Source organism: Lycium barbarum, chromosome 8 (assembly GCF_019175385.1).
Source record: "Lycium barbarum isolate Lr01 chromosome 8, ASM1917538v2, whole genome shotgun sequence".
Lineage (NCBI taxonomy): Eukaryota > Viridiplantae > Streptophyta > Magnoliopsida > Solanales > Solanaceae > Lycium > Lycium barbarum.
The window spans coordinates 114,835,517-114,858,038 of record NC_083344.1 but is presented as its reverse complement, the minus strand read 5'-3'; the positions used below and the strand labels follow the sequence as shown (position 1 = coordinate 114,858,038).

General features: G+C 34.6%; 1 long non-coding RNA gene and 1 pseudogene across 1 annotated transcript; one reads left to right on the top strand and one right to left on the bottom strand.

Moving 5' to 3' along the window:
- Positions 1-2,534: 2,534 nt before the first annotated feature.
- LOC132608177 (uncharacterized) lies at positions 2,535-3,365 on the bottom strand (annotated as a pseudogene).
- Positions 3,366-5,552: 2,187 nt separating this feature from the next.
- Positions 5,553-19,272, top strand: LOC132606791 (uncharacterized). The gene is made up of 3 exons (XR_009570077.1): positions 5,553-9,591; positions 14,638-14,693; positions 15,091-19,272. It is a non-coding gene; the product is annotated as an uncharacterized LOC132606791 (long non-coding RNA).
- The last annotated feature ends 3,250 nt before the right edge of the window (positions 19,273-22,522 follow it).

Sequence of the window (22,522 nt, the reverse complement as noted above, 5' to 3'; positions counted from 1 at the left end):
TAAGCTTTTTTTGTTTAACAGAAAAAAATGAAAGAAGGTCAATCAGGTTTGGAGATGCGGGATATCGATCCCCGTACCTCTCCCATGCTAAGCGAGCGCTCTACCATCTGAGCTACATCCCCAAGGGCTGACTACTTCTTTAATGTACCCATTTCTTCTAGTTTGCAATTGTAAATATTTTCCGAGAAAGTTTTTGAAGAAATAATATTTTAATGACAATATTTGAAAAGATTTAGGAAACAATTTGTTTGGACAGGATATTTTTCAAACACCCTTTGATTAGTAAGCCTCTACATTATCACTACATGGTACTATTTGAACACCATAAAATATAGTATTCCTGAAGTAACATCATTAGCTAGGCTAATAGTAAACACATAACATAAAAATCAAGGGTGTTCATAAAAATATTAGTGACTATTTTTGAAATTTTGGAAAGCAATTTGGTTGGACAGAATATTTTTCAATAAAGAGATATTGCGACCCTTTGTCAGTTAAGCCTCTACATTGTCCATATATGGTACGCTAATTAAATACCAGAAGAAATATTCCTAAAGCAACATCATTAGAGTACTAGTAAACACGTAAGATAAAATCAGGGGTGTTTATAAAAATTTGACTCAAAGCCGTTGTAAACACTATTTCTTAGAATTTATTTGCTTTATTTCGGTTTAAACTTATAAGTTAACAATATTTGTTTTGTTTGGTATTAAAAAGGAGAACGAAACTAACAAATGCATATACATTTTATAAAAACTTATGTATATTACTATATTATTTTATTTTTCAGTACAAAATTGCCTATACATTTTTTTTTTTCAAAAGCAACCAGTGGTGGAGGGTTTAGGCTTGACCCTAACCTGTTTATTCATCACAAAAGAAGGGTACATGGAGGAGGACATAAACCCTAACCTCCATTACACAATGGTTCATCTTTGTACAGAAACTAAGCGCAAACAGTTAGCTCAAGTTTCCTTCTGTACGTCAGATTTGTTACTATACATATTTGAAATGCTTACTTTGTATGCGATGCTTAATGTGGCTTATTCAATAGGTGCCTTTTTGTTTCGGTTGATTTTTTTCCTTACTTTTTGTTATAATTAGGGGGTTACGAAAGAGGAGAAATTGAACTCTCATCAATAAGGTGAAAATTCAAGTTGTCTATTAAACCAATTGATTTTTCTAGTTGATTGAGCTTGATAAACAACATTAAAACAAACATTCTAGAGTAATAATGAATCATAGTTTCATTTTCACTGTTTTTGTATTGTTTCGGTCATACTTGTTTTTTTTTCCTGTTTTTGTTTCTCATCCAGTGTAGTATTTGTATTGTACGTCGATTAATTCAGATTCATGTTATGTAAGGTTCGTTAAAGGGTGAAATGCTCCCTACCAAGACTTTTTCTATTTTTAAGACTCAAAACTTCAGACCTCTAATTAAGGGTGGAGGAATCCTAACAATTCTAACACAACCCTTGATATATACTCCCTAATCCCTACCTTGTGTTTTGTCTCTTGCAGACTAATGTTGATGATGGAAAATTATTATGGAATACTTTCCTTTGTCGTTCTTTGGTTTCTCCAAGCATTTTAAACTGTCTTGCTTAATTGATAGGGTAACATTCCAAATTAGAACACACGTGCCTGGGGCAAACTATTTGACCATAGTAGAGTATTAAAATTAAGGGAAAAGGGTAAAAAAAATGTCCCTCTATTTTGGGAAAAGGGGTAAAAATATCCTCCGTTATAAATTTGGGTCAAAAATACCCCTCCCATTATTAAAGTTTTCAAATATACCCCTATTTTAACGGAAATCTCCCAAAATAACACGATTTCATTTTTAAACCAACTCTATTTAAATCCGACCCAACTGCATAAAAAACTCATATGCGACCAACTTGTTCCTGAGTCCTACATCTGGAGCCACTAGGCACAAGCGCGGGTAACCCATATGAGTTTTTTATTTAGTTGGGTCGGATTTAAATGAAGCGGGTTTAAAAATAAAATCGGGTTATTTTGGGGATTTAAGACAGGAGTATATTTGAAAATTTTAATGACGGGAGGGGTATTTTTTACCCAAATTTGTAATGGAGGATATTTTTATCCCTTTTTCCAGAGTAGAGGGGTATTTTGACCTTTTCCCTAAAATTAAATAAGAGTACGTTTCATGACATGTTAAAGTAATTATTGCTCTATTTAGTGCTTCATTTATTTTGATTTTAGGCCATGTACATTTAATAATTGCTTCTAGCCGTGTGAATCTATCTTGCTTAAAACTTTTTTCATTTTCGAATCTTATTTTATATGAGTTCCCGTTTTCGTCGATACACTAGGCTTAATTTACTAAAAGAAAAAAATCAAACTAAAATAAATAAGACCATTTGAATTTACTAGTAGCTAGAACTTGAAGATGTGCTATGAAAACTGGTTTGATCGATGAAAAAAATACCTGAAGAATGAATACAGATGAATTGGTTTGTGAATTAAAATAACCAATCTTAAAATTATTCGAACACGGATTGAAAATAAAATACTTATAAACCGCACACGGCGTCCAAGTAAATTTTTTCTCTTATTGGGTAATGGTGAAGAGCTACCAAACTTGGTACATAAGTATTAACATTGAAGCTTGTAAACCCGATCTTTGAAATTCGTCCAAAAACTTTCCAGTTTCAACATCGAAAAAACTCATCGTCTCACTTGCGTCAACTATCAAAATTTCGTTGGTAAAGCTCATGTGACACACTCCCTCTATGCCGTCGTATATATGATCATCAATTGTCACACTAAACTCTAACCTCCATGAATTTAAGCTTCCTAGATCATCATTATTATGAGCAATATATCCCTTGAACAAGATACTACTGAAATTTAGACACGTTGTTTTTGTCATCAAACAAATCTTTCCTGCCTTTTCCTCTATACTTACATTGTCTTCAAGGCTTTCTATTGGTACCTCAATCAGATCAAATTCTTCCTTAGCTACGTCGAAAGCAACAAGTGTTGTTGTATCACTCTTGACTTTATGATGATGTGGATCGTGGTGAATACTCTTTGTACACCAATATAAAATCCCATTTACACATGCCGTTGACCAACCATATCCGGTCCAAGTGAACTATGATTCCATTTCAAAGACCTCCATGATTGGTCATATCCGTTAACAGTTGAAATCGAACCATTAATAGTCTCTGAATATGGAGGAGGGTGAAGTCCAAATTGAAATTGACGTTGAAAAACTACTGCTTTGTATGAGAGCCAAGAGGACGCATTGAAAATTTTAACTATTTACATTCTTCTTGTAGAAATGTAGTAGAGCGCACATTTGGCGTTTGGAAAGCTAGATGGTCTACTTTGAGAGACATGCCTTACTATCACACTGACACACAAAGGGACATCGTACTTGCTACTATGGTCATTCACAATTATATCAGAAACAAGTGCAATGTGGATGATGCATTCCAAACAGTCGAGAATGAGAGCTATATTTCATCGGTTGATTCTAATATTGACACAACTTCAAGAGCTAACAATGTAGATGTCGAAGACGTAGGAGAACAAAATGATGTCTATTGGATGGAGTTTCGTGATATGATTGCCAGTGACATTTCTAATGCTTGATGCTTGTATTATATGAATATTTTCCACTTCTTGTGTTTATAGTGGAGTGATTTCGGCTGTATTAGCACTTTTATTTTGTCTCAAATTCTCCATCTTTGAAGTATGAATTGTATTATCCTTTTGTATAAAGCATGAAGGCGTTGGGATATTGCATGAATGAATGCTTTACTACCTTCTTAACTTTGGGAAGATATCTCTTGCACCATATTATGTGCAAATGCAATGATAGAATTTCTTGAATGACTTTAAGAATATGTTTTTTTCAACAGAATGTTGCCACTGGTCTTCAGTTCTTTTATTTCCTACATATTTAATGATGGATTATGTTGCTGCAATTACCCCTATACATTAAGTAACATATATTTATAAAATTAACTTAAATAAATAGTTTATATTGGAAGTGATTTTAAAATATAAATTACTTTTGATTTGAATCAACTTTAGAGTTAAAAATCTTATAGTATCAACTTGTTTATGGTGTTAACAACTTTAAGGGTATTTCAATCATTTTGACAGAAAATAAGTGTTTAACAGCACTTATGTACCAAACACACCAGTAACTTATTTTCAGCATAAGCACTTTTATCCAAACACACAACTGCTTATTTATAAAATAACTTTCAGCGCTTAAAAGTTCTAAAAGCATTTTATACATAAAAATCACTTTTTTTGAGCTAATCCAAACGGGCTCTTAATAGGTGTATCAAGTTAATTCATAACAAGTAAAAATGGACAGAGGGAGTAACACATTAATTTTGACAAGAAAAACTACAGGTTAAATTTAGATTTTCAAAGCATAATTAATAATAAAATAGAACAAATCCCTAATAAATATATTCTTATGAAAGTATAACTTTAATAAGTGCTAAGTAATTCGATGTTGATCGTCGATTAACTTATTTCAGTCAATAAGTAAGCTGAAAAGTAACGTTTAAAAGTGATGACTTCGTTCCAATGTAGAAAAAGTAACACCCACTAAAAATACCATACATATTAAAGTTATCTTTTCACTATTTATTAGTAATTATTTTATATGTTTTTTATCTATTAATGACATAAAATATATATAATTTTTAATAGCAGAACCCAATAAGTGTTGTATTGATATAAAGAGAGGGGGGTTATGCCTTACTTCTAAATAGAAAGAAAACAGGTGATACAATCAGCTCAAAAGGGAAGGTTTGCCTAAGGTACACAGTCCTTCTTCCTAACAAAAAAGCTATATGTTAGACACTCAATTTTGTCCCGCCTTTCTTCCAAAATATTTATATGTGCTTCTAATATTTTTGACAACTTAAGAATAGTTATTTATACTTTACTACAATTATTAGCTTTCTATTAATATCGTCGTTTTTCATTATCCTACTATAGTCATTAGCTATTATCATTTTTATTACCGTTATTACTATTACTACTACTATTATTATTATTATTATTATTATTATTATTATGATTATGATTATTATCTTCATTATATTGCATCACGTTTAACATCTTACGAATCGCATTTATTTTATATATTTAGACGATAGTATTTACTTACTTTTAAACTTTAAAAAATATTATCGCGCGGCTATTATGATATCGTATAATTTAGTTTGAGTACTAATAAATATATTTTTGTATTAGGTAATACTTTAACACACGTTAATATATAATTAACTAAAGAAGTGTCTTTCATCTTAATTTAGGAGCCCAAATACTATAAGGAAGAAAGCATATTAAGTCCAAGATAAATAGTCTTCATACTAGCCCAATTCATATAAAATATGATCCTAATTTGGTCAATAATAGCCCAAAATGAGTAGCGCATTCGGCCAAATAAATGTACCATCTGAACATTTCTTAAAAAAAAGGTCCAATATGCAGCCCACTATTCTTTTAAACCGACCCGACCCGTTTTCAACTAAAAATCAGCTAGGGTTGCAAACACTTTCATAAAAAAACCCATCAGCTGCGCTTGCTCTGTCTTCATCTCCATTTTTGGCTAAACCTTCTCCTTTCTTTAGCCACGGACAGAGGTTATTCACCCCATTTTCGTGCAAACTTTGACTGGTTTCAATATCTATCAGAACCCTTTCTATTCCTTTGGTGATATAACGTCCACATTTCAAATATTGAATCTGGTGACAAAGATTTCTTCAGCTTTTTCTGTCATGATCTGGACTGATCTTCAAAGGACTATTTTGAAATGCAAATCGAAGACTTTTGAAATCCCGCGCCTAACAAAAACCCTAGTTCATCACTATAAATACTAGCTTTGCTACTCGTTTTAGAGGAACTTTTTTTTGGCGGCCATTTTCTTACTCTAATACTCACAGTTCTACCCTCCAAAAGATTTCTCTTAAGAAAATCTAGCTGCTTTTTGCTTCTGTTGGTTGCTTAACCAAAATAGAGGCATTTTACCTTTTCTCGAGTCAAGGTCGTAGACGGTGTGACCCGAGATCTACGCCCCTGTTCGCTACACTCAAAAAAGGTCAGTAATTCTCCTTCTCCTTTTACTTCAGTTCTGTTCTTTGTGTTTAATATTGTTTTTAGTTTGTTTTATGTAGATTCCAGAATGTTACTTAAGGTTTAGTTGTCTAATTTCAATAGGAATATGAGTTAGTCGTAGCTTTCTTTCGATTTTATGTGAATGCATATATCTTTTGTGCCTTTATTGAGCTTATTTCTCTTTTCATCGAACTTGCGAAGTATGAACCATTTACAGCTTTGTTACCCTTTGTCTGTTCAAAAAATGAATTAGTTTAAGAGGATTAACTCAAAGTATAGGCTGCTATGATATGGTTTAGTTTTTTTTTTTTCAGAGCACATAGGAGTTTAGTTTTACATTATAGTTTTTTTTTTCATTTGAATCTGCTCTTGTCTTCCATTAAATGGTTAGCCTTTAGCTATTCTTTGGTAGTTTAAGAGTATGCTTTTTTATTCCTGAAATTTTGATCTGAAATGGTTGATAATAGCTGCTGCTAATGCGATTTTCTAAATCTATAGTATAAAGTTCATTTAGGCCTTATCATTAAACATATCATGTTGCGGGATTAAGTTAGGTAGAGATTAAGCTAACAATTGATGTATGGCTTTCTATTTTTAAACATTATCAAGTTAGTAATTTTATATGAATGCGAATAGGTTGAATCTTCCATTCGAAACTCAGTCTCCATGATCATTTAGTTTAGAATTATTATTAGTGTAGTTAGCCAAATTCTCAAACTTGTCTGCTTCCTGGCTTGAACAATGTTTTCATCTTTTCCTTTCCTATCTGTTTTTCCTTTAAGGTAATATGAGAATGAATTTGCTTTCGGTTAAGTTGTTTTCTTTAGTATTTTGATAAAATGAGGTGATCCACTCTTCATTTGAAGTCGTACTCTATTTTCTGGAAAACATTTGTTGTTGGTTAGGATAGAGGTCGATCTTTCCCTTTAGTATGCGTTTAACTTAAGATATGATATGCGAAATTACTTGGTTCTTACACATCGATCTTTCTTAAGTTTGCCTCTATTTTCAGAATGTTTGGTTTGGTTAAATTGATTTGCTCGGAACTCTTGTTTTGAACGTGATTAAGTAATAACCAGGAGAGTCTAGATGTTGTTCAAATGTTTATTTTTCCGAAGAAATGACTAAGTTTCAATTTGCTAAGTTTTGAAGGATCTTTCTGTTGAGGTTTTTGTCTCTAATTTAGATCAGCTAGCTAAGTTCAACAATGTTTCCATCCTAGTTATTTTTCTTCATTATCCTGTTTTAAGGAAGTGTATTTCTGATCGTAGGGTATTTTGACATACCTCTTGTGCGAATATGCCTTCGCTTTTCAATATCAACCACTATTTTGAACCGTTCCGCATTTCTATTCGTTTAGTAAGACAATGAGTTCTAAGTGTTGTTTCTTAATAAGTCATAATACGAAGCACCTGTTGATAATGTTCACTAAGATCCAATCGTTCAAATATTTTGTAAGAATTCTCTTTATTAACATGGACAACATGTTTACGAACAAGTGTAAAGCCATAATATGTACAGCATGTTTAAGGTGTATGTTAATTATATAGGAAGGGCTGTGAATTTCTATTATGTAAAGGCTTCTGGTTCCCTCGATTAAAATCATGGCATAGGCTTATATTTAAATAATGTCTATTTAAATGATAGTGGAATTAAGGTTAAAGTCTAGTCTTTAAAATGACTTATCTAATACTTCTTTGAACTCTCTGAATTTTGGTTTGTGCTTGCAATTAAGTTTTCATGTTTGTTTCTCTTGCAATCTGCATCTTGTTGGACGCTGCCCGTTATGCTATTTAAGAATTTATCTTTGTCTATTTGTTTTCCTTATTAAATCTGCTCATTTCCTAATTCTTTTCTCTTCTTTGTTTTCATGACATATGGGAGCATTCTTGAGTCTTGCATTGAGACTCGACATCGCTGCTAGGCTCGAGACTTGCATTTGCATCTCCAATAGCACCTCTCATCCTCTGAAAAATGCACCTGAACAGAACGCCAAAAGAGAGGGGAGAAGTAGTGGATATTCTCTCCTATCATGTCGATCGAGTTTTGCTTCATGATCTGCTAATATTTTTCTTAGTTCCTTTCATGGATATAGCTAAATTAAGAGGACTCCAAGTAGTTAATCTTATGGGGGGTAGTTTACAGATAATGGATATATAGAGTTCTAGTATGTTTTTTTCGGAGTAACGTATTTAAAGGTTTAGCAATTTAGTCTATTCTCTTCGGTTCAAGATTTTTAAGTTATTCTTTTACAAGGTTTAAAAATGGAGTTTACCTCTAATCGTGCCTCAGATCGGTAGCTAAATTTGCTAATCCAATTACACCAAGTGAAACATGGAGTCTAATAACGTATTTTTTTAAAAAAATAAAAAAATACTAATAATAAAACGAGCCTTTTGAAAACTAAAAGATCATCTTTGCTTTGTTTCTTTAAATAAAAGGAGTACGTTTTTCTGTATGTTCTCAAAATTTATTTCTAAAGGATCAAATCTCCATTTCAAAAAAAAAAAATCTAAACGTATAAGACAAGATTTCCTATGAAGTATAATCACTTTGTTGTGACTTAGTTAATCACTACTATTGCTTGATTATAACGATTAGCTAGTATATTAAGTACTAAATCCATTGTGTTATCAAATGCAAAATCCTTCACTCAATCACTGAAATACATAAATAGGAATACTTTTTTCTTACATCGCCAATAAAATATTAATATTTTGTCAGAATTTCTTGTATTAACCTAAGTTTGGTCAGTAACCGTATTTAACGGATTCTAATGGATGCCCAAGACCTTCCCATTAGGATATTTAGAACCCTTACCTAGAATTTATGAGGTTAGTAAGACCTTTAAAATTAGAGTTTATTTTAGGTATTTATTTAGTTAAAATATGTGTCCTAATTCACCGTTAAAATAATTAGGTGGCGACTCCTTGAATTAAATATTTAGAAATTACCAATATGTTGTACTTCGCGTTGACCCGGTTAAAATGTTCTATACATTTAGCTGACTTTAAAGTTAGACTTGTGAAATCTGGTCCTAAGACTTTACAATTGATTTCCCTAAAGCTAAAAAAAACGGTTCAAACTATAAAGATAACATTATCCTCATCTTCATCCTTGTCTCTGTCATCTTCAATTTTTCTCTTTCATCGTCAAATCATTAGGATAACAAACGAGAGGCAGCATTTCACCTTCTTGCATTCTCTTACCGTTTTTCCAAAAGGTTTGCCTTCAGCTGGTTATAAGATCTTTCTCCAAAGAGCCTAACTCCACCGCAATGGAGGTCCACACGGTGAACACACCAATTGCAGTGTGTCGCAAATTGTTCATTCCCAAAGCACTGCCTACACTTACAACTGATTGTAAGTAACAGGTGTAAACGTATGTAGTGTTTTTGGAGTTTCTTCAATTGTCTTAGGTTGTGGAGACAAACCTGACACTCGTACACATATCAAAACAACCGCTTGGAGATTGGAGGTGCTCTTTCTATCTTTTTTTTTTTTTTTTTTTTTTTTGCGGTTGGAGGCAGGGACAATCACCATTTTTTTTGCTAGGAGTAGAGACAAAGACACTAAGCATTTTTCTGTTGGGGTCGAGACACAGAGACTATCCATTTTTCAGTTTGAGAGAAAGAGAGAGAGAGTATGACAGAGAGAGAGAAATGAGTGAGACACTAAAGACAACAAATGGAAACTTTATTCTCAAGGTGATAGAGATGTAATGATTTGAAATCCGACACAATCGAGATCTTCCAAACGACAATCCATTTCTTTTAGCTGACATTTTAAGTCAGAAAACTCATTTTATAAAATTTTGCTTAGTAAATATATATATTTTTTTTTAATTAATTACATCCATCATTGGATGTGTATTTTATTTCATTCAGCAAAAACTTACATGAAGCACCATTGAAATCAATGGCACTCTACAAAAGTTACTAGTATAAGAACTAGCAAAGATACAAAATAGGTCTAACTAACGAAGAAATTGGCCTTATCATATCTAATTCTCATACTGGGAATCTGAGAGTTATCAAGATGGTATGCTCCTCTTGATACGTCCGGGATTTGTTGCCAGTTTTGAAAGACAAAAGTGCCTTCCCTGTTAGCGCCCCATTTAGCTAGCCCATCCGCTACTTGATTGGCTTCTCTATAACAATGCTCCACGCTACAATTCATTTGCAACATAGTTTGTAGTATGTCGTCGATAACAGTCTTGAGTTTCAAGTTGTTTGTACCCCTTCCCCTAATCATATCAGCGATCAGCCTTGAGTCCAGCTCTAACTCAACGTTGGTTAAGCCCTTTCGGGCACACAGCTGCAGTCCAAACTTGGCTGCTTCTGCCTCTGCCGAATTGCTGCTGCTGCTGCTGTCCACTTTTGCCGCAAATGCCATGACAAGGTTGCCTCCCTCATCTCTCACTATGCCCCCAATGCCAGCTCCGTTTCTGGACCAGCTTCCATCAGTGTTGATCTTCACTTTGCCAGCTACGGGTTTAGTCCATAATATAATTTTCCAGTTGGTGCTGGGCCTTAGCTTTTCCACGTGTTCACAAAAAGTACTCCAGCTGCCAGCTACCTCCAGCTTTGGGAAAGCTTGCTTTAAGGACATCTTGAGATTCCACCATATATGATTTTCCATTCCTCTGCGCCAAAAATTCCTTTGACTGCCATATTTACAAGAACACATTTGTTTCCATATTTCCCAAAGTATGATCACAGGGAGGATATGTAATGTCATTTTGTGGACTTCATTACTAGTTTTGGATTTCCACCAGTTCTCTAAATTTCTTACGATACTCCAGGTTGGCTGCATGTTGATCCCCAAAAGGAGTTCCAAATGTTTTCCAGATCTGTTTGGCCACCAGATTATGTATAAACAAGTGGTGTCTTGTTTCGTGCTTTTCCTGTTCGCAGCAGACACACATACAAGCTCTATTAGTAACAAACTTGCATAGAGTATCATCCAAAGGAAGTTTCCTATGGATGATCCTCCATGCAAGAAAGGATATCTTAAATGGGAGTTTAGAGTGCCATACCTTGCTGGTGATGTATTGCTCTTCCTTGTGGGTTCTGATAATTTCCCATGCTGACTTGGTGGAGAAATTTCCATCTATGCCCGGATCCCATATAGCTATGTCCTTTTTGTTGTTGTTTCCTATACGAACTCTGGAGATGCTTCTAATCAGGTGACTAGGTATTATTTGCGAAAGCTCGTCATTGTTCCATTGTCCTTCCTGAAAAAAATCTTTGACTTTGGTCTTGGAATAAATGGACTGGTTAGGGACTAGCTCGGCTAAGGCACCCTTCCCTGTCCAGTTATCCCACCAAAAGTTACTCCCTCTTTCATTAATTTTCCATATAATATGCTTCTCTTCCTTGTGTTTGATTTTCATAAGTTTTCTCCAAGTATTGGATTGGGGGCCATTAATGGACTTGGCTACAGGGTGTACTCTAGAGCAATATTTTGCCAAGACAAAGTTGGACCATAAGGACTTTTGGGTCCTCAAATTCCACCACCTTTTATAAGCAAAACCATCGCTGATATCTTCAAGTCTTTTGATTCCAACCCCTCCTTCCTCCTTGGTATTACATAAATTGCTCCAAGCACTCCAATGATATTTATTTTTATCATTATCAGCTCCCAAAAAAATTGGCAATGTGATTTTCGATGAGCTTGAAAGTAGTTTTAGGAGGTGTAAGAGCTGCCAAAGTATATGTAGGAATGGCCTGTAGCACACTCTTAATAAGAATGACCTTGCCTCCATTGGATAAAAATTTGCTATGCCACCCTAATAGCATTTTGGTGATCTTATTGACCAGATCATCGAAGTAGCAAATTCTCCTCTGTCCCGCATAAATAGGGCAGCCCAAATAGGTAAAAGGGAACTGCTTGTGCCTAAAACCAGTATTGTCAATGATTCTGTTGATTCTAGAAGGAGAGACTTTTTTTGAGGTACAGAAAAAACTCTTGTCTTCATTCACCTTTTGCCCGGAACTTTTTCCATATTTCCTTACTTGTTTCATGATCAATTTGACAGACTTACTTTTCCCAGCAGTGAAGATGACAATGTCGTCCGCATATGCTAAATGATTAACTTGCGGGCCCTTCTTACTCATGGTGAAAGGGTAGAAATTGGGGTTAACATACAGCTTGTTAAGAAGTCTGGATAATACTTCAGATCCCAAGATGAATAGAGAGGGGGAGAGAGGGTCTCCTTGCTTTAAGCCTTGTGATGATGTGAAGAAACCTGTTCTGTTCCCATTAATAATAACTGTGTACCATACTTGTGAGATCAGCCTCCATATAATTTCAATCCACCATTCAGAGAAACCAAAATTCCTAAGAACAATAGTAAGAAATCCCCAAGAAAGCCTGTCGTAGGCTTTTGCCATATCGAGCTTGATCACCACATTGCCACCTAGATTAGGCTGCGTAATATCATGGACAATTTCCTGAGCCAGTAGTACGTTATCCGTAATAAGCATCCCTTGCACAAACCCACTTTGGTTCAAGGAAATCATCCTGGGCAGGAAGGGATTAAGTCTCTTTGCAAGTATTTTGGAGATAATTTTGCTTGAGAAATTACTTAGACTAATGGGCCTAAGATCAGAGAAATTAGTAGGAGAATTGACTTTCGGGACCAAAACTAGGCAAGAATGAGAGAAGAATTTTGTTAGGTTACTTCCTTTAAAGAAGCTTTGGACAAAGTTGAGCACATCATCCTTGATAATATCCCAACATTTCTGATAGAACATGCCGCTGAAACCATCTGGACCTGCTGAGCTAGTAGGGCTCATATCAAAAATAGCCTCTTTGATTTCCATTTCCTCTGGTAGCCTAGAAAGTAACAGGTTATCCTCTTCTGAGATGCATTTGGTGATGCAAGAAACAATCGTTTCGTCCACTGTAGTCTCTGGTAAATTGAAGAGATTTTTAAAATGATTGACCGCAGCTTTGCCAATTTTTCCTTCGTTCTGAATCCACTTCCCTCTATGATTTTGTATTCTATGGAGATGTAGTCTTCTCCTTCTATCTTTTATGATATTGTGAAAGTATCTTGTGTTGGAGTCTCCTTCTTCGTACCACTTTATTTGGGCATTTTGTTTAAGAAGAGACTCCTGCATAGCCATCCAAGTAACATATTCTGCCTGTCCCTTATTTAACTCCGCCCTGGTTTCCTCAGTATTGTCAAGTGTGTCCATATCTTCTAATCTCTGCACTGTTTCCTCCCATTCCACCACCTTTTGGAAAACATCACCGATGACTTCTTTCGACCAAATACTAAGCTGCCTTCCTAAGTTCTTCAACTTTTGATGTAGAATCCACATTGGGTTCCCCCTAATATGAATTTCCCATTCCTTCTTTACTATATCATAGAAGCCTGGTTGATCATTCCAGAAATTCAGGAATCTAAAATATTTGGTGCCCTCATTCATATCATCATAGCATTTAAGTAGTAGAGGCCTATGGTCGGACCCTGTCCTACTTAAATGCCTAACCACGCTGTTTTGGAATTTGTGTAGCCAATCATCATTAAATAGCAACTTGTCCAACCTCTTCCATATCCTTTTGCTTGGTCTTCAAATATATATATTTGACTTTTATAAGTTTATACATATCTTTTTTATATTATACGAAAAGAATATATCTTTTAATTTGCTAAAATACGTAAGTAAAATAATATTAAAGTGGTATCAGAGCTAAGTTTGACTTAAAATAAGCTCTGATACCACTTTTAAATATAAAGTAAAGTAATAGTAATTACATTTAGTAGAGAAAATTTGGCTCACAAACCTATTGAAGTCTTCAATTGACAAAATGGCCTTCTCTTATTTCTCCATTTTAAAATAAATCAAAATAAATAAGAAAATTAACTAAATGAATTATTGGGCTGTAATTAATACTCCATCTGTTTCAATTTATGTGAACCCATTTGACTGGGCACGACATTTAAGAAAGAGTAAAGACTTTTGAAACTTATGGTTCAAAATAAGTCTTGAATATTTATGTGGCTGTAAATCACTTCATAAAGTGAATTTGTTTCCAAATTAGGAAAGAGGTCATTCATTTTAGCACGGGCTAAAAAGGAAATAGGTTCACCTAAATTGAAATAGAGGGAGTATATTATACAAGCTATGGTATCTATTTATATATAAACTAAACATAAAAACCTAATAATCCCTTCAATTTCAAATCTGTTTTCCCTCGTTTTGATTACAACGACATAGAGAAAAAAATCTGCTATGTCCATTGAAGGCCATTCTTTTCTCCTCCCTCTTGCTAAAGACTGTTTTTTTCTCCAATTTACTCATCTTTAGAAATTTCTTTTTGAGTATTCTTCTTGAGTTTCTAAATTGTAAGTTATCTACTCACCCTTAACTCTAGCATCAATCTTATTTTCTAAAGAAAAAGATTATAGTAATAGATATGAAATTACAGTTTATATGGAGTTACAGTTAATTAATTACTTTTTCTTTGTGGGTGCTGCTTCTTGATCATAACTTCAACTTGTTTTTTGAAGAATTCATGGTGCAAGTAGATCCTAAAAATGTTGGCCGCGAGCTCAAGGACAATCAGGTGCACCTTCATTTTTTAGCTTTTTTAACTTAAATTTCTCACTTATCAGTGAGAAAGGAATCACAGTTTTTATAAATTAAGTAACAGATAATAAATCGGTCCGACCAAGTAAAAATTTGTCACAATTTAGGTGACCGATTATTAATGGGTCTACTCAATCAACCATCGATCTGTTTTATAAAATCATTCAAAAGGCTAAATATTTTTATTACCAAATCAGGCGATTGATTGTAAATTAATCTGACCAATCTATAAATCGATCTGATTTTCTAAATATATAATAGACCGACAAATAGTTGGTCGGATCGATTTACAATCAGTCCTTTAAAATATTGACACCGATCTTTAGTTTTCCTTATTTGTCTAATTGATATTACATTTATTACAATATCTTCAGGAACATGATTTATCTAGCGAGGGGGATGAGTCTTCTAAAACAATTAGTGATGGAGATGAAGCTTCTAAAATAGTTAGTGATGGGGATGAGTCTTCTGAGACATTTAGTAACGGGGATGAATCTGCTAAGGAGAATGATACATTATTGATACCACAACGTGAAACCTCAATAGTGTCACACCCCAATCCTGGTAGGGCATGATGGGCACCCGACCCTTACTTAGAGTCGAGCGAACCCGCTGCTTCTAGTTATACTTATAAATCTCACAGGACTCTTAAGTCATGAAATGAAATTCACAATAGGAGCTTTTCGAAAACATTCTTTTCATCTTTCTCGAATCAAATAAAATTTGTAATCATATGAATCTGTAAAGTAATGCATAATGATACATCGGCTTAAATAGTCGCTTACAAGACTGGCATACTGTATACATGACTCTGTCTGCAAAGTCTCTAACATAAAACAATATACCATAACACACATACTCTAACTCGGCAACACTCCGGAAAGAAATGGAGCTCGCCAATCCCGCCGGAACATCTTCTAGCAATATCCTCTACTCATCTGTATACACCTGCGTGGCATGAAACGCAACGGCCACAAGAAGGGGCGTCAGTACGAATAATGTACTGAGTATGTAAGGCATGAGTAACAACATAACATAGATATGAAGAGTAACAAGGAATAAGAGAGATAACCTGTACATCTGAATGCCTCGTAGGGCGGATGTCATGCATGCTTAACCTTTTAAAAAAAACATTTCTATACATATACATAGTAACATGCCCGGCCATTAAGGCGCGGTGTCATATATAATATCATGCCCGGCCATCAAGGCTCGGTGTTATCATTATTAGCCTGCGTCCAGGCCTCCCGCGTCAGGGGCAATATCATAACATGCCCACTGCAGTGGTGTGCACATCTACGTGCCTGCCTGGCCGACTATAGCGCGGCGCGGTGTGAGAAAATACATACATATATATAAATAAAGCATGCATAAGAGCCCAATCAAAAGCCACAACTGTATCGGAATGACGTAAGGTCGGTAGCCTCCGATTATATTATGGAATACTCATCGTCGCTTTGTCTCACCTTGAAGGAACAATTATTTTAAGGTGAGACTATCGATGAAGAATAGAATTAAGAGAAAACATAGAATAGGATCGTAAATGTCATAAGGCATCAAGCCATGTATTTTTTTTTGGAATCTTAAAAGAAATTAGTCATCATCCATGAATGAATTGAGAAATCAGTAAATAACTCAACATTCTTATATCGTCGTTGGAATCATAAACTTAGAACCTTTAAGCATGGAGTCATTCTCATCATAGTCATCATAATGATATTCTCACTTTTGACATCATCGTTGTCATTGAAAAACATATCCTTCGTCGTTATCATAAGAACTCACATAATCACAACCTTTGGTTTTGGAAAATAGGGGCACCTTGGAAAACAATTATGGAATATCAAGAAGGAAATTATGCTTTGGAATCTGGGACATTTAGCTTTTGATGACAAGGAAAAATACGGAAACATTTATGAAATCATAACCTAAAGATCATGTCTTTGAAAGAAAGGGGCGAGCCTTAACATACCTGGAAGATGATTCTCTACTTCCAACTTACTTCCCGTCTTGCAACTCTCTTAAGAATTATTCGTGGCCTCGTAATCTACATATATAACCATTCATAATATCATTAGGATCATCGTCATACGCTCGTCTTAAACACTTAATGAAAGTCCTTTTAGATTCAGTCGAAATTCGGGCAGCATTTCCCCTGTTTATGTGCCTAGCCCGAAATTCCAATTCAACAACCAACAACATCGACAACAATACCAATAGTAGTAACATCATTTCCAACACCAACATATGCCATACAACAGCCCACACACTGTTGTCCAAATTTCTCAACCAACCAACTTGGGGTACGACTAATTAATAACTTTATTTCCGTAAAGAAGCCGAAATTAATACTAACAACATCAATATCAACATCCTTAACATTCTACAAGATGAACATATACATATCTTATCCAAAATTCTCTTCAAGCCTCGATCCATAATTCAACAACATCAACACAACAAACTATAATTCTATTCTTGCAATTATTCCTTAATCAAACTTGATAAAGAGAGAGATTTGAAGATTCATACCTTGTTTTTATGAAAGTAGCAAAATCTTCAACATTTTCTTGTTCCCATGCTCCTCTAACTCCAAACAAAATTATATTCGTGACTATGCGTTGCCCGGACTTCGATTAGTACTTCGTAGCTTGAAATTTTGCTCAAAATCTTCACTTTTATGTGAGATTAAGAGTCATTTTTAATGGCTGAATTTTCTGGAACATTGTAGCATTTTTGATGATGAAAATGGGGGGTTTTATCCCTTTTATAGTGGGTGGGCCGACGTACTGTTTCTGCGTTGACAGCTCAGTTTGTAACGTCTATAATTCTCTACTCCGATGTCCTATCGATGAGAGGTTTGTTGCATTAGAACCTAGACTCGACGGACTTCATTTGTGACTTTTGAAACACCTTAAAAATCCATATATACTGGGAGATATGCGCCTCCAAAGTTGACTAAAAATCCTTCTAGCATTTCTCAAATTTTCGTCGAATTTATTTTCTTCAATTTGCTCGATCTCGAAATATTCCGAAACTCTCCATACATGATATTTATCACTTATTATACTAATAATGGTCATGTTCTCGTGTTTCAAAATACTCTTTCCCGATTACGACTTACGAGATCGTAATTCACCCTTTTTCTTCGTTTTTAGATACTCTCCCTGGCTTGTGCTTTTCAAAACATCATGGGACGTCTCCGACACTCCATTACTACGGTGAGGTAAATTTCATACTCATGCTCTGAAAACGCGGGGTATAACAAATAGACCTCTTCCAATATAGTTTGTGTAAGGAATTGGACGACGAGGACCACTTTGATGGACTTGTGAGCATTTTATCAAAGTGGGATGTTGTTAAAAATATACAAATTACTTGGAGAAGGAAAAAGTGTACAACCAATTTATGAATAGTTGTTTTGGCTGCTTATTAAAGTTAACCTAGAGAATTGGAACAAAAATTTTTGTGGCCAGATCGTACACTATCTTCTATAACGACGTGTTGTAAGCTCAAACAAAAAGGAGGTTTGGTTCATTATGGTAAGCCAATTCGATTTGGTATGAAGGAGTTTTCTATGATTATTCGGACTGAATTATGAAAAAATTCCCACCGGTAAGGCTTTATATGATGAAGAGAAGGCAAAAGATTTTTTAGATCTGGTGTTGAACAAAAATAGTAGTCTAACGGGAAATGATTTAAAGGAAATATTAAAGAGTGACAGATTTGATGCGCAAACAAAGTTGAACATCGCTATGGTGTGGTGTTGTTGAGTCTTTTTTATGGGTTGGTGATCAAAAGCGAACTGTTGATGTAAAGAATATGAAAATGGTGACAAACTTGAATTACTTTAATGCATATCTTTGGGGTAGGCGTTCTTTTGAGATGACAGTTGAGTTCCTCATAAATGTTAACTTGAAGAAAAAGTCTGCAGAATGGAAGGAAAATAATTCCACATCTAAAGGTTACAGCTTGCAAGGATTCTCTTGGGCTTTTCTGGTAACTTATAAATAATTTATGTTGAGATAGATATTGAATTGGTCATGACAATTACCAAGCATACAGATAGACATCATAAAGGAGAGGAACATGACAATTTCAACACAAATAGCAGAGGTTTCACAGACACTCAGAGGATTGACAACAAAAAATAGTACCTCCAAGACCCTAATAGCGCATGCAAGAAATTTCTCTAATCGGGGAACAAATCAGATATCAAGGCTTCATAGACCACCGATTTTGAAGTCAATCTAGAAGAAATCGAAAGGAACAACTCTTTACTTGAAATGAAACAATCTAGTTTTTCTGAGAATCAACTTCTTTGGCTATGGCTTCGCTGCACCTGGTCAGAGCTTTATGGTGCAAGAAATGCTCCAAGGGGAGAAAATCAGACTTGGATTTCCGGTGATGATCTCTGCTCCGACGAAGATGAAAAGTTCTTGAAGTTTTCTATTTTACTTTTGAGTTTGGTGTTGAACTGACCTTGTGCAATATTTTCTTTTTCTTTTTTGTTTTTCATTATTATATATTAATAAAATATCCCTCAACTAAGTTTTTTAGTGGTTTTCAATTACCTTCAAATTTTCTAACATATTTACTGCAACATGTAGACATTTTAAATTAGATAAATGAAGTTAAGAATTGGTAAGGACCTTATCAAGTTAAGAAAGAACTATAAGTAAGAGTCTTCATTACATTCCACGTCATCATAAAGTCGAGAGTGATACAACAACGCTTGTTGCTTTCGACGTAGCTAAAGAAGAATCTGATCTGCTTGACGTACCAATCGAAAGCCATGAAGACAATGTAAGTATAGAGGAAAAAGGAGGAAAGATTTGTTTGATGACAAATACAATCCAAAGGTATCTTGTTCAAGGGATATATTCTTCATAATAATGATGATCTGGGAAGCTTAAATTCATGGAGGTTAGAGTTTAGTGTGACAACTCATGATATATACGGGGTAGACGGATTGTATCACATGAGCTTTACCAACGAAATTTTGATAGTTGACACATATGACACGATGGGTTTTTTCAATATTGAAACTGGAAAGCTGTTGGATGAATTTCGAAGATCGGGTTTAACAGCTTCAATTTTAATACCTTATGTGCCAAGTTTGGTAGCTCTTCACCATTACCCAATAAGAGAAAAAAATTACTTGGACGCCGTGTGCGGTTTATAAGTATTTTATTTTCCAAGGTAGGGACTGGGAGCCGCGTCAATTGTCGTGGTAGATGGATCTCTCCATCGTTAACTAGAGGTCATGAGTTTAAGTCTGAGAATGTGAAATATCGTAGCATGTAAGCAGTGCTTCCTTCTTTAATGGATCTTACGCAAGGCGAATCTAGGTTAGTTAGAAATCCAATGCGATTATCTAACTGTGCATAGGTAAGAAATAAAAAATAAATAAACACAAGTACATAGGAAACAACACAATGACTGAAACAAATAATTTTGACTCTAGAATATTTGCTTCAATGTTAATTGATTATTCAAGCTCAATCAACTAATCAAATTAGGGTAGTTCAGTTAATTTAACCGGCAATTTAAATTTTCACCTTATTGATGAGAGTTCAATTTCTCACCTTGTAAACCTCTCCCCTTTTTGTCCTTCCCCTTGCCTGCGTCTTTATAGTAACAAGTAAGAAAATGAAAATCAACCAGAACAAAAGAAGGCACCTCTTAAATGAACTTTATTAAGCATCGTACGAAGTAAGCGTCACGAATAGATATATAGGCAATTTTGTAATGAAAACTAAAAGAGTATAATAATATACATAAATTTTATAAAATTCATGAATCTACATTTGTTAGTTTCGCTCTTCTTTTCAACACCAAAACAAAACAAATGGAGTATTATTAACTAATAAATTTAACACCACAATAAATCAATAAATTTTAAGAAATGGTGCTTACATCGGCTTTAATTTGAGCCAAACTTTTATGAACAGCCCTAATTTTATGCTACCTGTTTACTATTAGCCTAATACTGTTGCTTTAGGATATTTCTTCTGGTGTTTAATTACTGTACCATACAGGGATAATTAATATGTAGAGGCTTAACTGATCAAAGGGTCGCAATATCTGCTTTTTCAAAATGGAAAAGGATTAAAAATACTTCTGAACTTTGAAAAATAATTTATGTATACCCTTCGATATATTATTGGGCTAATTATGCCTCTACCGTTATACTTTGGTGTTGATTTGTCCTAAATTTTAAAGGAGTGCCACATGGCAGCGCCTTATTAAGAGACCCAGACCCAATCTTTAATCTACCCGTTTAAAACTCACTATTCTATGACCCGACCTGTTACCCAACCCAAAACCAACATTATTCTTCCATCTTTATCAATATTTGCTCAAAATTTCCAACCCAACTTCGGTTAACAACCTCGGAGCATCAATTTAATGTCGAAAACAAATTCAATAATAGATTCCAATTTATTAGTAACAAATACATTTTCAACAACATAAATCGACCGGTATCGAAGAAATTGAGGCGAGAAGAGGACTCCGGGCACCGTCGCCGATTGATGATAGAAACCAGTCGGAGTAGTCCACTTGCTTCCAAGCACAGAATTTTCGAATACCTAGCAAACCCACCTCCAAAGCTTCATTGTGGACTACAAAGTTTACCTTTAATTTCACTTTTGAGTGTCGATGATCTGTAATGCATGTACAACAATGCCAAACCTGGAAACTGAAAATAGCTATGCGAAGATACAATTTTTATTGAATAAAAATCAAATTTTGGAAACACCCAGATAGAAAAAAAGGGAAAGGAGATGGAATATCCTTGAGAAACGGTCTAGTTGAATAAAACATTGATTTCTAGTACTAGAAAAAAACTGCTGAAAAGCGAACAAAAAAATTAATTTTTCCAACCTCGCGAGATCGATTTCTAAAAAAAGACCTCAAAATCGACCTCAAAAGTAGGTCGGTATAGGCAGGTCGCAAATAATGAGGTCGGAAAAAAGCGACTATATATGGTCGGTACAGGATTCGTCCAAAAAAAGGGAAAAATTAACATACCGACCTTGTCTGGTCGATATATTAAATTATTATTTTTTCAGAAAAAACATTAACGGCCACGTGAGGTCAGTAAACTAGTCTCTCTATTCTTCCTCTCCCAGGCAATGTGTCTTTCATGCTTTAGTGTGGAAGAGTGATGAAGGGGGAATGGATTAACAAGCAGATGTTTCCGCTGTATATGGCCTTACCTTTTACTTTTACTCAATGTTAATGCACTTTTTCTTCATGTTTAGAGAAAGAAGGGAAATAGGAAAATTGGATAAGAAATTTTTTATTCATGAAACTTTGGGACCCTAGTTTTGTGATAAAACAATGGAGTGTTTCAATGGAAGAAGGAGATGAAGGTTGGAGAAATTGGTTTTGGGTGTAATTTGGTATTGGCTTGATTAGTTTAGCGGGTCGGATCGGGCTAAAAGAGGGACGGATAATTTAATTTCTGAGCTGCCACATGGCACTCCATTAAAAGTAAGGGAAAATCAACACCAAAATATAACGATAGGGGTATAATTGATCCACTAGTATAACGAAGGGTATACATAAACTATTTTTCAAAGTACAGAGGTAATTTAGGCCCTTTTCCTTATTTAAAAACTATCCTCTCCAAACACATTGTTTTCTGAAACTTTCAAAATTAATCATTAAAATATCATCTCTTCGAAATTAACTTCTTCATATATCATTAAAAAATTTTAACATCATTAAAAGATATCATTAAAATAATATTTCATCTCTTGTTAAGACTATTTCTTGCTTTATGCGCACTGTTTGCAT